The 10,006-nt window shown below is 38.4% G+C and overlaps 1 long non-coding RNA gene across 1 annotated transcript; it reads right to left on the bottom strand.

Moving 5' to 3' along the window:
- Positions 1 to 716: 716 nt before the first annotated feature.
- LOC140933496 (uncharacterized) lies at positions 717 to 5,273 on the bottom strand. Its single transcript, XR_012165061.1, has 3 exons — positions 5,157 to 5,273; positions 4,078 to 4,239; positions 717 to 781 (listed from the first exon to the last, which is right to left on the bottom strand). It is a non-coding gene; the product is annotated as an uncharacterized lncRNA (long non-coding RNA).
- Positions 5,274 to 10,006: the final 4,733 nt, after the last annotated feature.

The following is a 10,006-nucleotide window of genomic DNA, read 5'->3' as shown; positions in this document are numbered from 1 at the left end:
CCAGAAATATCAGAATTTTTTTTCCTTTCTCGGGTCTCCTGCTAATTGATTCGTAAAATTTTAAAGCATTCGCAAAGCACAAAATAATCCGATTAATGACATCTTGAGTTTTTTTTGCCTTCTTTGATCCGACCATCTTTCTCAGACCAGGAACAAAGGACTTCAGACAGTCAGACAGTATCTAATGACAGGTTTGCTTAGAAAAACAGGGTTGAAAATTTAGGTACTTTGATATCCCTTGCCATCGGTTTCGTCAGTAGATGCCGTGATATAATATCTGAATATCACCCTAACTAAATTTCTGTCGGGATTTCATGTCATGATTTCAGGTGTTTACAGCACCTGACCAGTTTAACAGCCTCACCATCGAAGGTTTTCTCGTAAAGATTCTTCAGCGCTTTCAAGCGATAGAATTCGTGGACCTACATCTTTCGTATTAATCTTTCTTTAAAAGCTTTCTTCACAAAACATATGTATGGCGCTCCGACACGTATTCTTATCGCCAGTTTCCACGGTCTTCGCTAGGAACGCCTCAGACCATGACCACACACACACACACACACACACAAAGGAGACGCTTGAATTTTTAGTAAGAGTCTCGCTTCTAAAGTAGGCGAGACTAGTAAGTAGTAGACTAGTAACTATACCCTATCTTGGGGTTCACACATTGGACTTTTCTAGTCAAAATAACTGTATGAGACACTCCTAGATACTTACATATTTATCGGCATGTTGTGTCCCTTTGAGTGAATAACGGTCTATTAAATTCAATCTACTCCCGCTGAAATTGAACAAGAAAAGAAAGCAATTACACTCATTTTTTTTTATAAGAACGCTGTTTTCTCGGCCCAGACTGAATATTCTTATTTTTCTGCCGATTTTACGCAGGAAATATTCTTGTATTATTCTTAAATTATAGCTTATGGCATTTCCGTTATAGGTATAAGAATATATTGGGGTAGCAATTACACTTTGAACTCTAAAAGAAAGATATAAAATGATTATATCGAAAGGGAAAACAAAGAAATCATAGTTTTTGGTCACTTTTCCAGAACACAGGGCCAATTTGTATAGCAATCTGTTTCCATCCAGGCTGGCCTTCAAAAGTTAAAGACATACACTTATAGTTGAGGCAAAGTAGAAGAGTAATTTAAAACTAAACAAGAGATAATGAGCTAATCTTAGCTCATTCTTTCTGGAACTGAACCATTATATCAAGGCTTTCTTTTATTTCAAGGTGCTTTTTGGGTTTTTAAGTAAGTAATACCAAAACATCACGACATCTGTGACATAGCTTCTTTAAGTCGCCATTTTTTGAGATGTTGTGCTTACAAGTGACGGAAAAGGTCATTATCTTCTTCATTTCACTTTCCTCGGTGGAGTTTTGAGCTTTCTAATTTACATACTTGACAGTTGTGCTCGTTCTTTTTAGCCGTGGAACGAGCGCGAAAGAATGTGTGCAGTCATGATTTACCAAAGTCTCAGTTGTTGGAAACACAATGTAACGAATGTTACAGTTGTTGGTGTACAATGGACTCTTGTAGCCGCGTTTTAAAGTTAAGATAGTTTTTGAATTTTCGGTCTCCCTCTACAGTCGTTTCAACTTCCTTCCTTTACTAAATGCTTCAATTGAAGGTAACGTAAAGAAAACTGCTTTGGAACGAATATGCGACTGAAATGTGCTTTTAAGAAAAATTCCTCCGAGAACGCCCCTTGGTCAGAAAGGTCTCCCACACTTCACGCAGGTGCAATCACACAACAAGGATTTTGTGGTTCCGGTTTTGGATTCTTCCAGAGCGTCCGTTGCAGGTTCCTCCGGACAAGGGTAACGAAGGCTCAAAACGAGATTGGCATCAAAAGCAAATATCGAAAAAGATCGATCCGCTTGTCTTTTGAAAATTTATTTTCTGATTTCGATAATGCACCTTATTCCAAAATGGTGTCAAATTTTGTTCTTCTTTAGGCTATATAATAATTGACCCTCCAATGCCCGACTTCAAGGTAAAAATTTCTTTTGAATTCTGTTAGTGTAATCGAGGTAACACGTAGAGGCCAAACCACCCCCCAAAATGTTTCAACTAAATTTGGGTTTTTGGTGAGATTTTTAATAACTTTGTTGATGTTGATCGTCTGCTTGCGAAACTTGGTAGGTTAATATAAGGCAACATGTCAATCATTTTGAAAGACTTGTTTGTAGAACTTGTCACTATATGACGTCATAGTTGATGACGTCATATTTTTCTTAAAATCAAAGTTTGGAATTGTCTTAATTTTTCTACTGTTTAAGATAGAGCGTGTCAAGAGAAGTTGAAAACCGAAAACAGTATGTACATACGACAAATACTGGATGAGATATGACATTTTGAAGTTGGGAAAACTTAGAGTGAATAAATCCCCCGTTCAGTAATAAACCTAAATGAGACTGCCTTTTTGTCTTAATAGTAGTGCAATTGACATTGCACATTGGTTGTATTAAATGTAGAAAGTAGAAGGGAAAAGAAAATTATGAAAAAAAGATTTTCTGTTATTCCTGGAACCATAAAAGCAGATTTGTGACGTAAAAAAAAGTCACATTACCAATAAATACTATGCCATATTATTGTCCTGGAGGCAAAAGTGGAAAAATTAAAACCATACGATTTTTAGGGACAGTAAGAAGTCTTATTTACCAAAATACCAGCTTAGCTAGAAAAAGGACATTACTTTTACAAAGAAAGTATAGAAAACTATAGTTCCGGGGGGGGAACACTGATCTGTTTTTAACTGGCCATAACTCGGGAACAAAAAATTGTAGCGATGAACGGTTTTCAGTGTTTTACTCCCCTTGATACCCACTTTCAGATAAGACACTTTTAAAATCATAATTTAAAATTTTTCTTTACTGGTTTTTGAGACGTCATCCTTTGTGACGTCACTATGTGCCATTTTGACAAAATTCTTCAGCTTAAATTGAAGTGGACATCAATTTGAGCACCACAAGTTTAGTTGAATAATGTTGAAAATAACCAAAATTAGGTCTTATGAAACATTTGGGTGTGGTGTGGCCCCTGCGTGAAAGAGTTCGAAACAAGAGGTGAGCCAAGCGTTTCAAACTCAATACCTAAAACACGAAGTGCAAATGGCTTCAAAAAGTTCTGATGTTGCTCTATTGATATTTCAAATAATCCCTAGGGCGAAATTCGGAGCTACAATCTTACTTATCCGTGTTTAATGGCATTTAACATTAATTTTAGTTGCGCATCAAAAGTTTCTTCTCTGACTTTATCCTCGTCTTTATAATTTGATGTTTACATAGGTGTTGACCCCAACCAAAGTGGACCACTTTAATAAAAGTTGGATTTGCGTGGAGCAAGTTTGATATAGATAAGTGTATTTGCATGAAAAGTGTTAATTTACTAAAACGTTTATCACAAAAAATTAAAATTAAAGAAATAACACACGAGGACGCATCACTCAATTTCAAGAGCGCATAACCTCCGGGGATTTCATGTAAGGCTAGCTCCATATAGGCGGCAATTCGACTTAAATGAGCCCCTCCAAGAAGGGGGAGGGGGAGCATTAGGCTATTAACAAAATGGCTGTTTAGTGGCTACAAACTAAAGAAATCTCGCTGCGTCGGGTATTCACCGATCATGGCAACTTGAGTCGTGTGTAGTGTCTGTTCATGATTTCTCTCACGTTTATTAAAGTCTGAGGCGTAGACAAGCGAAATGGTCAAGGATTAACAGCCGTAATTTAAATTAGTTGCAACCTGTTTGCTGACCTGTAGAGTCAATTCTGTCAGTCATTTTCTTGCTCCATCTTCATGCATGGATGAAGTGACAAACGTTTCGCATTTTCTTGGAACAATCGAGATGGATTCTTTTTTTTTCCTATCTGGTCTTTCATTCACATTTGACGCTCTGCAAATTCTTACCCAACCTTCCGACAAAGAGGGGGTAAACGTTTGGGAGAGGGGTGATGAAAAATAAAGAATGAAGAAACTTCACCCTATAATATTGGTGCATTTACGGAACTAAAAGCCTTTACAAATGTTATTCCTCCATTAGATTTCGAGTAATGTCTGATTCAACTTACCAGATGTGGTTACTATAGCAGCTGAGATTTTTAAAAACTTCTCGTCAGTGTAGCAGTGTGTCTTCCCTACTAGCAGAATTAACCGAAAAGGAGAATCTGCTAGCAGGGAACAGCGCATCACAAACTATCAGGCACGTCTAAGATCTGGATATTGGTATTGCTCTGTGGATGAGTTAAAGAGCATTAGTATATGGCTACAATAGTACCCATTTCGATTGGCTGCTCAGCGGGCAATATTTCCTCGTAATAACCGGGTATTATTAGCTAGGTGTCCAAGGTATATATGCAATATGTGTTTAACTTGATTGTGAACATCCCTGTCATGGACAATTGACAGCTGTCAAAAAAGGGTATCCGATGACCAGTGTCACATGACTGTACCGCGGTCTCAAGGGTACAATTCATCGAGGTGACGTGTTTATTATAGGCATCTGCTGACCAGTTATTGGTTTGAACTAATCACAGGCTCAATTACAAAAAATTATTTTTAAAAAAATTATAAAAAGGCCTGGCCGAGGACTAAGATTTCCATGAAACCTTATCAAAGACAGTTGCTTTATGGAAATGTGTAAAACTGATAAAATTAAAAAGTTCTTGTTTTTAAATTTTCTGAAATCTTCCGGAACGCGAGACGATTTCATTTCACTTTTATATTAGATATTTTTAAAATATTTTAAAATATGTTAGAAAAATTTGTAAACGTAACATAATTCATCATTTTCTAATCAATGAAAACACTACAACACCCATCTCGATGGGATCAAAGAAAAAATTACTGAACACATGAACTCAAGCAGGGCTGGCGGGAGTAGCGAGCGAGTGCTGTAGTTTTCTGGTGGGGGACCCGCGAAAAGATTGAGAGGGAATTTCCCCCGCGCGCGGCCTCGCCACTCGCTTCGCGTGGCAGCTCTACTGCTAAGAAGGTACCTCAATCCCGCCAGCTGCGAAGGCTAGACGAACTCAGCCCATCCAATTTGTTGATATTTTGTTACGATATTTTGTCACGGAAAGAAGTAAAATAACACTTCTAGTAAAACAAAACTAACGATTGCATTAGTAGAATAACTACCTGTACTTACCAAAACACCTTCTTTCCTGTAAGTGAAGCACGATTGAAACTTGTCCTTAATATACTGAGATACTGAAAGTCTTTCCACGTAATCATAGGGCTATTTTTTTACATTGAGAAGCCTATTTCATATTTTTTCAGTTTCGATGACTTATTTTGATTCGCGTAGAAAGGAAACCAGAAATAGAATGGAAAACTACACAAAACGATATACATTGGAAAATCTATTATTTTTAAACAAGGGATAAAATTAAAATGTAGCTTGTCTGTGACAGAAAAATAGTTGATTGAAATAATGCGAGTTTAATAATAACTTAAGGTAATTACATCAATATCACATAGCAGATCATTACTTGCAAACACCCTTTGTAGGGCTTTTCGTGATGAGTTGTGGCACGTGTTGTTTTGTTGTTTCGCTTTGGCCTTTTTGTTTCATTGCTGTAACGTGGCCCAAAATGGCAAACAGGCCAATCAAACAACCGAAAGAAACTAGAGTTTATAGAAAATTCTTTCGCTTTATGAGAGGCTTGAAAATGAAAACCGTTTCCAGTATATGCTGGCTTAGTGCAAGGGCCCATAAATATTTTTCTTCTTCTCTTTTTGTTTCGCATAGCTTTCACTATCAGAGCCGTCACTAGTTCCAAAATGGCAAACAACTCTAAAGAAAGATCAGATGCACACGTTTACAATTCCATACCGCAACAGTGATAAATTAAAATGGTGTTGGAACCCCTTCCGCCCCTGGGTTTTGCTGTGTTAGTATAGTATTCTGAAAAAATCATGGGGAGGTTATTAACTAACGAAATCTAACTCAGACTGGATTTATAAGAGACTCAGTGGGCCTCCAAATCAGTTCATAGGGTGTTTTATCTTAAGAAGAAGATGTACAATTTTCTTTGAGCCAGAATTATAGCCTGCGTAGCTGGCGGGATTGTTGTGCCCGGGGTGGCTCCGCCCGCCAAAATACCACAGAAGTCGCCTGCTGATCTCGCCAGCTACGCAGGCTACCGGAATTAACAAATAAGTTTGAACTAACAACTTACCTTTGGGCTTTGCGGATATAAATTGTGCTTTCAAAAGTAGCATAATACGCTACTAGAAGTGCTCGTATATTATTTCTTAAATGATGCCAATAATTATGCTAGTTTTTGTAAATTATGCCTATTTTAGCAAAAAATGCAGAAATTTTTGCTTCTACTTTTTACTTTAAATAAAGTAGATGTTTTGTTTTTTATAGTTTTTCAGAGGCCATACGGATATTTTTCAATCTCTTTAAAAGTGATTTTATCCGTTTTCTCAACCCTGTCTAAGTGCAACTTCATTCAAAATTTGGACTTTTAGCGCTCTTTTGTATGTCTCTGAAACGACTCGAACGAATTTTTTTAAAATCTCCTTACATAATCTCCATAATTTATACAATAAAGTCTGAAACTTTCATTAAGATTGATTCTCTGCAACACCTTGTAATTTCAAGAGGAACCTATCCTACGAACCGGTCAAAAATCCCCGCTACAACATTCACTGTTTTGACAATTGATAAGAAATAGAACACAAACAGCCGAGCTACTTATGCAAATGGGTTGAGTTCTGTGGAAAGCCGGAGTTCTGGGTCACTTCCTGTGGGATCCAGGTCCCCATGAATGTGACAATAAGCGGACAAAAAATTGAATTTGTTACTTAAAGTTGCCTGTAACACACTGTTTGCCGGCCAAAAGAGTTTCCTGCGTGATCAATAGATGACAATTTAGGGCTGCAAAACTAGCCAAAAGTGCAAATTATGCTAACAGTGCTTTTTTTCGGAAAAAAGATGAAAATTATGCTCGTAATGGCAAATTATGCCAAACATTATGCTAGCACGATCTATCAAAGCCTACGTACCTTATTCCTTTCCTTTCCAGAAAGCATTTTAAGTGATTTTGAGAGGAGTCTTGGTTTTCTACCTTTGGGGTTGGGGCGGCGGGGGAGGGGGGGGGGGGGTTGTAGAAAACGAAAACCCTGGTCAAATCCATTGATAATTGAAGATCTTGTTGTTTCTTACACATCTCAGGTCGAGATAGCCGTTTCGAACTATTTATAAGTGATTTTGAGGGAGGGGGGTCTTCGTTTTTGGGTCTTTGCCTTTCGTTTTCTTCCCACATGTCCGCTTTTCATTCTTATCCACCGCAGCCACTGGAGCGATCTAACTTGTTTTAGCATCGATTATAGAGTAATCAGTTTTCTCGCTAAAACGAAGTAATAATATTTTCTATGCTGTCTCAAATTATTCCGCCAGATCTAGAGCAGGAGCTTGGTTTGTAACGACAATAGAATGCAAGTGAGCTCAAGTACTATCGTCCTTGAGAGGTGTAACGTAAGCAGGAGTGAGCAAAAAAAACACACAGACGAGACGCTGTGTGAGCGCACAAAATTAACCTGTCTATCCAGGTTGATAGACACATGAATGGTGTATGGTATATATTGTGAGGAGTAGCACCTTTTGTAAACCTGTCAGACCGCACATCTTTGATATGGATGTGGACAGGAACACTGGTCTTCCACAGATACACAGCTCTCACTTATGGCTCCAAGAAATAAGTAGTGCACACTGAGGCCGCACCACAGAGAGGGTGTCAGTAATAATGAATGAGATTACTGCACAGATGTCGTCACCCCTTCAAGTTCATAAAGACTGGAATGGCAAAAGAGGCAGATGAACCAGTAGTAAGGTCAATAGCTCGAAAGGCATGACAGCAAGATGCGTGGCACATCTAGAGCACTATCTTATCGATGGAAACCAGTGGCCAGCCACCATAGAAGGGATAAGGACCCCACCATGTATATACCCATAGTTTAATCATGGATCTTTAGAAAAAGGAGACAAAGGAATAAAGATGGAGACGTTGGATCCCCCACAACGGATCCAGACAATAAAAACAGGGGGGGAAAGACCCACCCTGGTGATAAGTGGAAGGACTAAGGGACCGGTCATTATTTATCGCCGGGGGCAGGGACGGAGTGATCTCCCCTAAAATCCTCCGCCCCCCAGGCGATAAATAATGATCGGTCCCTAATGACGATGCTATCTTAAACCAAACCAGGATAAAGCCACACTTAAGACCCGGGGCACGAACCTACTCATTGCAACTTAGAATGTTCTTAATTTCTACGTTATCATAGTATAGGGCTATTTCTTTACATTGAGAAGTCTATTCATATTTTTTTTAGTTTCACTGACTTATTTTGATTCACATAGAAAGGAAATCAGATATGGAAAAATGGAAAACTACACCGGCAGAACTATATACATTTTTAAACAAGGGATAAAATTAAAATGTAACTTGTCTGTGACAGAAAAATAGCTGATTGGAAATAACGCGAGTTTATTATTAACTTAAGGTAATTATAGCACATAGTAGATCATTACTTGCAAACAGCCTTTTGTAGAGCTTTTCGTGATGAGTTGTGGCACGTGTTGTTTTGTTGTTTCGCTTTGGCCTTTTTGTTTTATTGCTGTAACGTGGCCCAAAATGGCAAACCGGCCGAACAAAGAACCGAAAAAAACTAGAGTTTATAGAAAATTCGTTCGGGTTACGGAAGACTTGAAAATGAAAACCCTTCGCCGTATATATATACTGGCTTAGTGCAAGGGTCCATAAATATTTTTCTTCTTCTCTTTTTGTTTCGCTTGACTTTCACTTTCAGAGCCGTCACTGATTCAAAAATGGCAAACAACTCTAACAAAGATCGGATGCACATGTTTTACAATTCTATACCTCAACAGTGGTAAATTAAAATGGTGTTGGAACCCCTTCCGCCCTTGGTTTTTTCCTGCATGTTAGTATAGTATTCTGCAAAACTCATGGGGCGGTTATTAACTAACGAAGTCTTACTTAGACTGGATCTATACTGAGAGACTCAGTGGGCCTCCAAATCAGTTTATAGGGTGTTTTATTTTAAGACTAAATAGTATTTTAGTCTTGGCTATAAGCGTTCTTAACTTTGTCAACAGAAAACAAGTACTGTTAATGAAACTGAACTCTCAAATAAAAGAAGATGTACAATTTTCTCTCAGCCAGAATCTTAGCCTTCGTAGCTGGCAGGATTGTTGTGCCCGGGGTGGCTCCGGCCGCAAAAAATACCACAGCACCGCCCGCTGATCCCGCTAGCTACGCAGGCTACCGGAACAGACATTTTTACCGTTAGGGCGGCCATATTGAATTTATTAGATTTAAGGAGTATCATGGGATGCCCAGGGGGCACTCGCTCAGTATTTAGGCGCGCTTTTCGGGCAAAAAGAGAACCTCAATATATATTTCTCGGGAAAAAGGCGATCATTATTACATCCAAACACGGCACAACGAATTCTTTTTCCCATTACAATCTTTTTCTAGCAAAACTTAAAGAAAAATTGGCCCGAAAAGCGCGCGTAAATACTGAGCGAGTGTATATCGGATCGAGCTCATGCCCCCTGGGCATCCAATAATACTCCTTAAATCTAATTAATTCAATATGGCCGTCCTATCGGTAAAAAGGTCTATTAACAAATAAGTTTGAACTAACAACTCAACCTCGTTCCCAGGGTACTTTCCTAGTCCGTACGGAGCGGGTAGGAGAGAGAACCTGGAAACGAGGTTGCCAACAACTTACCTTTGGCTTTGATAGATTGTGCTTTCAAAAGTAACACAATACACTACTAGCAGTGCTCGTATATGATGCCAATAATTATGCTAGTTTTTGTAAATTATGCCTATTTGAGCTAAAAATGCAGAAATTTTGCTTCTGCTTTTTACTTTAAATAATTTTGGTCAAAACAGCTCAGTAACTGAGCAAACAAACAAGTAAATGACAAACAAATCTGCCCTGGTTACAACTAGAAACTTT

This window comes from Porites lutea, chromosome 4 (genome assembly GCF_958299795.1).
Source record: "Porites lutea chromosome 4, jaPorLute2.1, whole genome shotgun sequence".
Taxonomy (NCBI): Eukaryota; Metazoa; Cnidaria; class Anthozoa; order Scleractinia; family Poritidae; genus Porites; species Porites lutea.
Note: the sequence above shows the minus strand (reverse complement) of the source record. Positions and strands in the feature narration are given on the sequence as shown.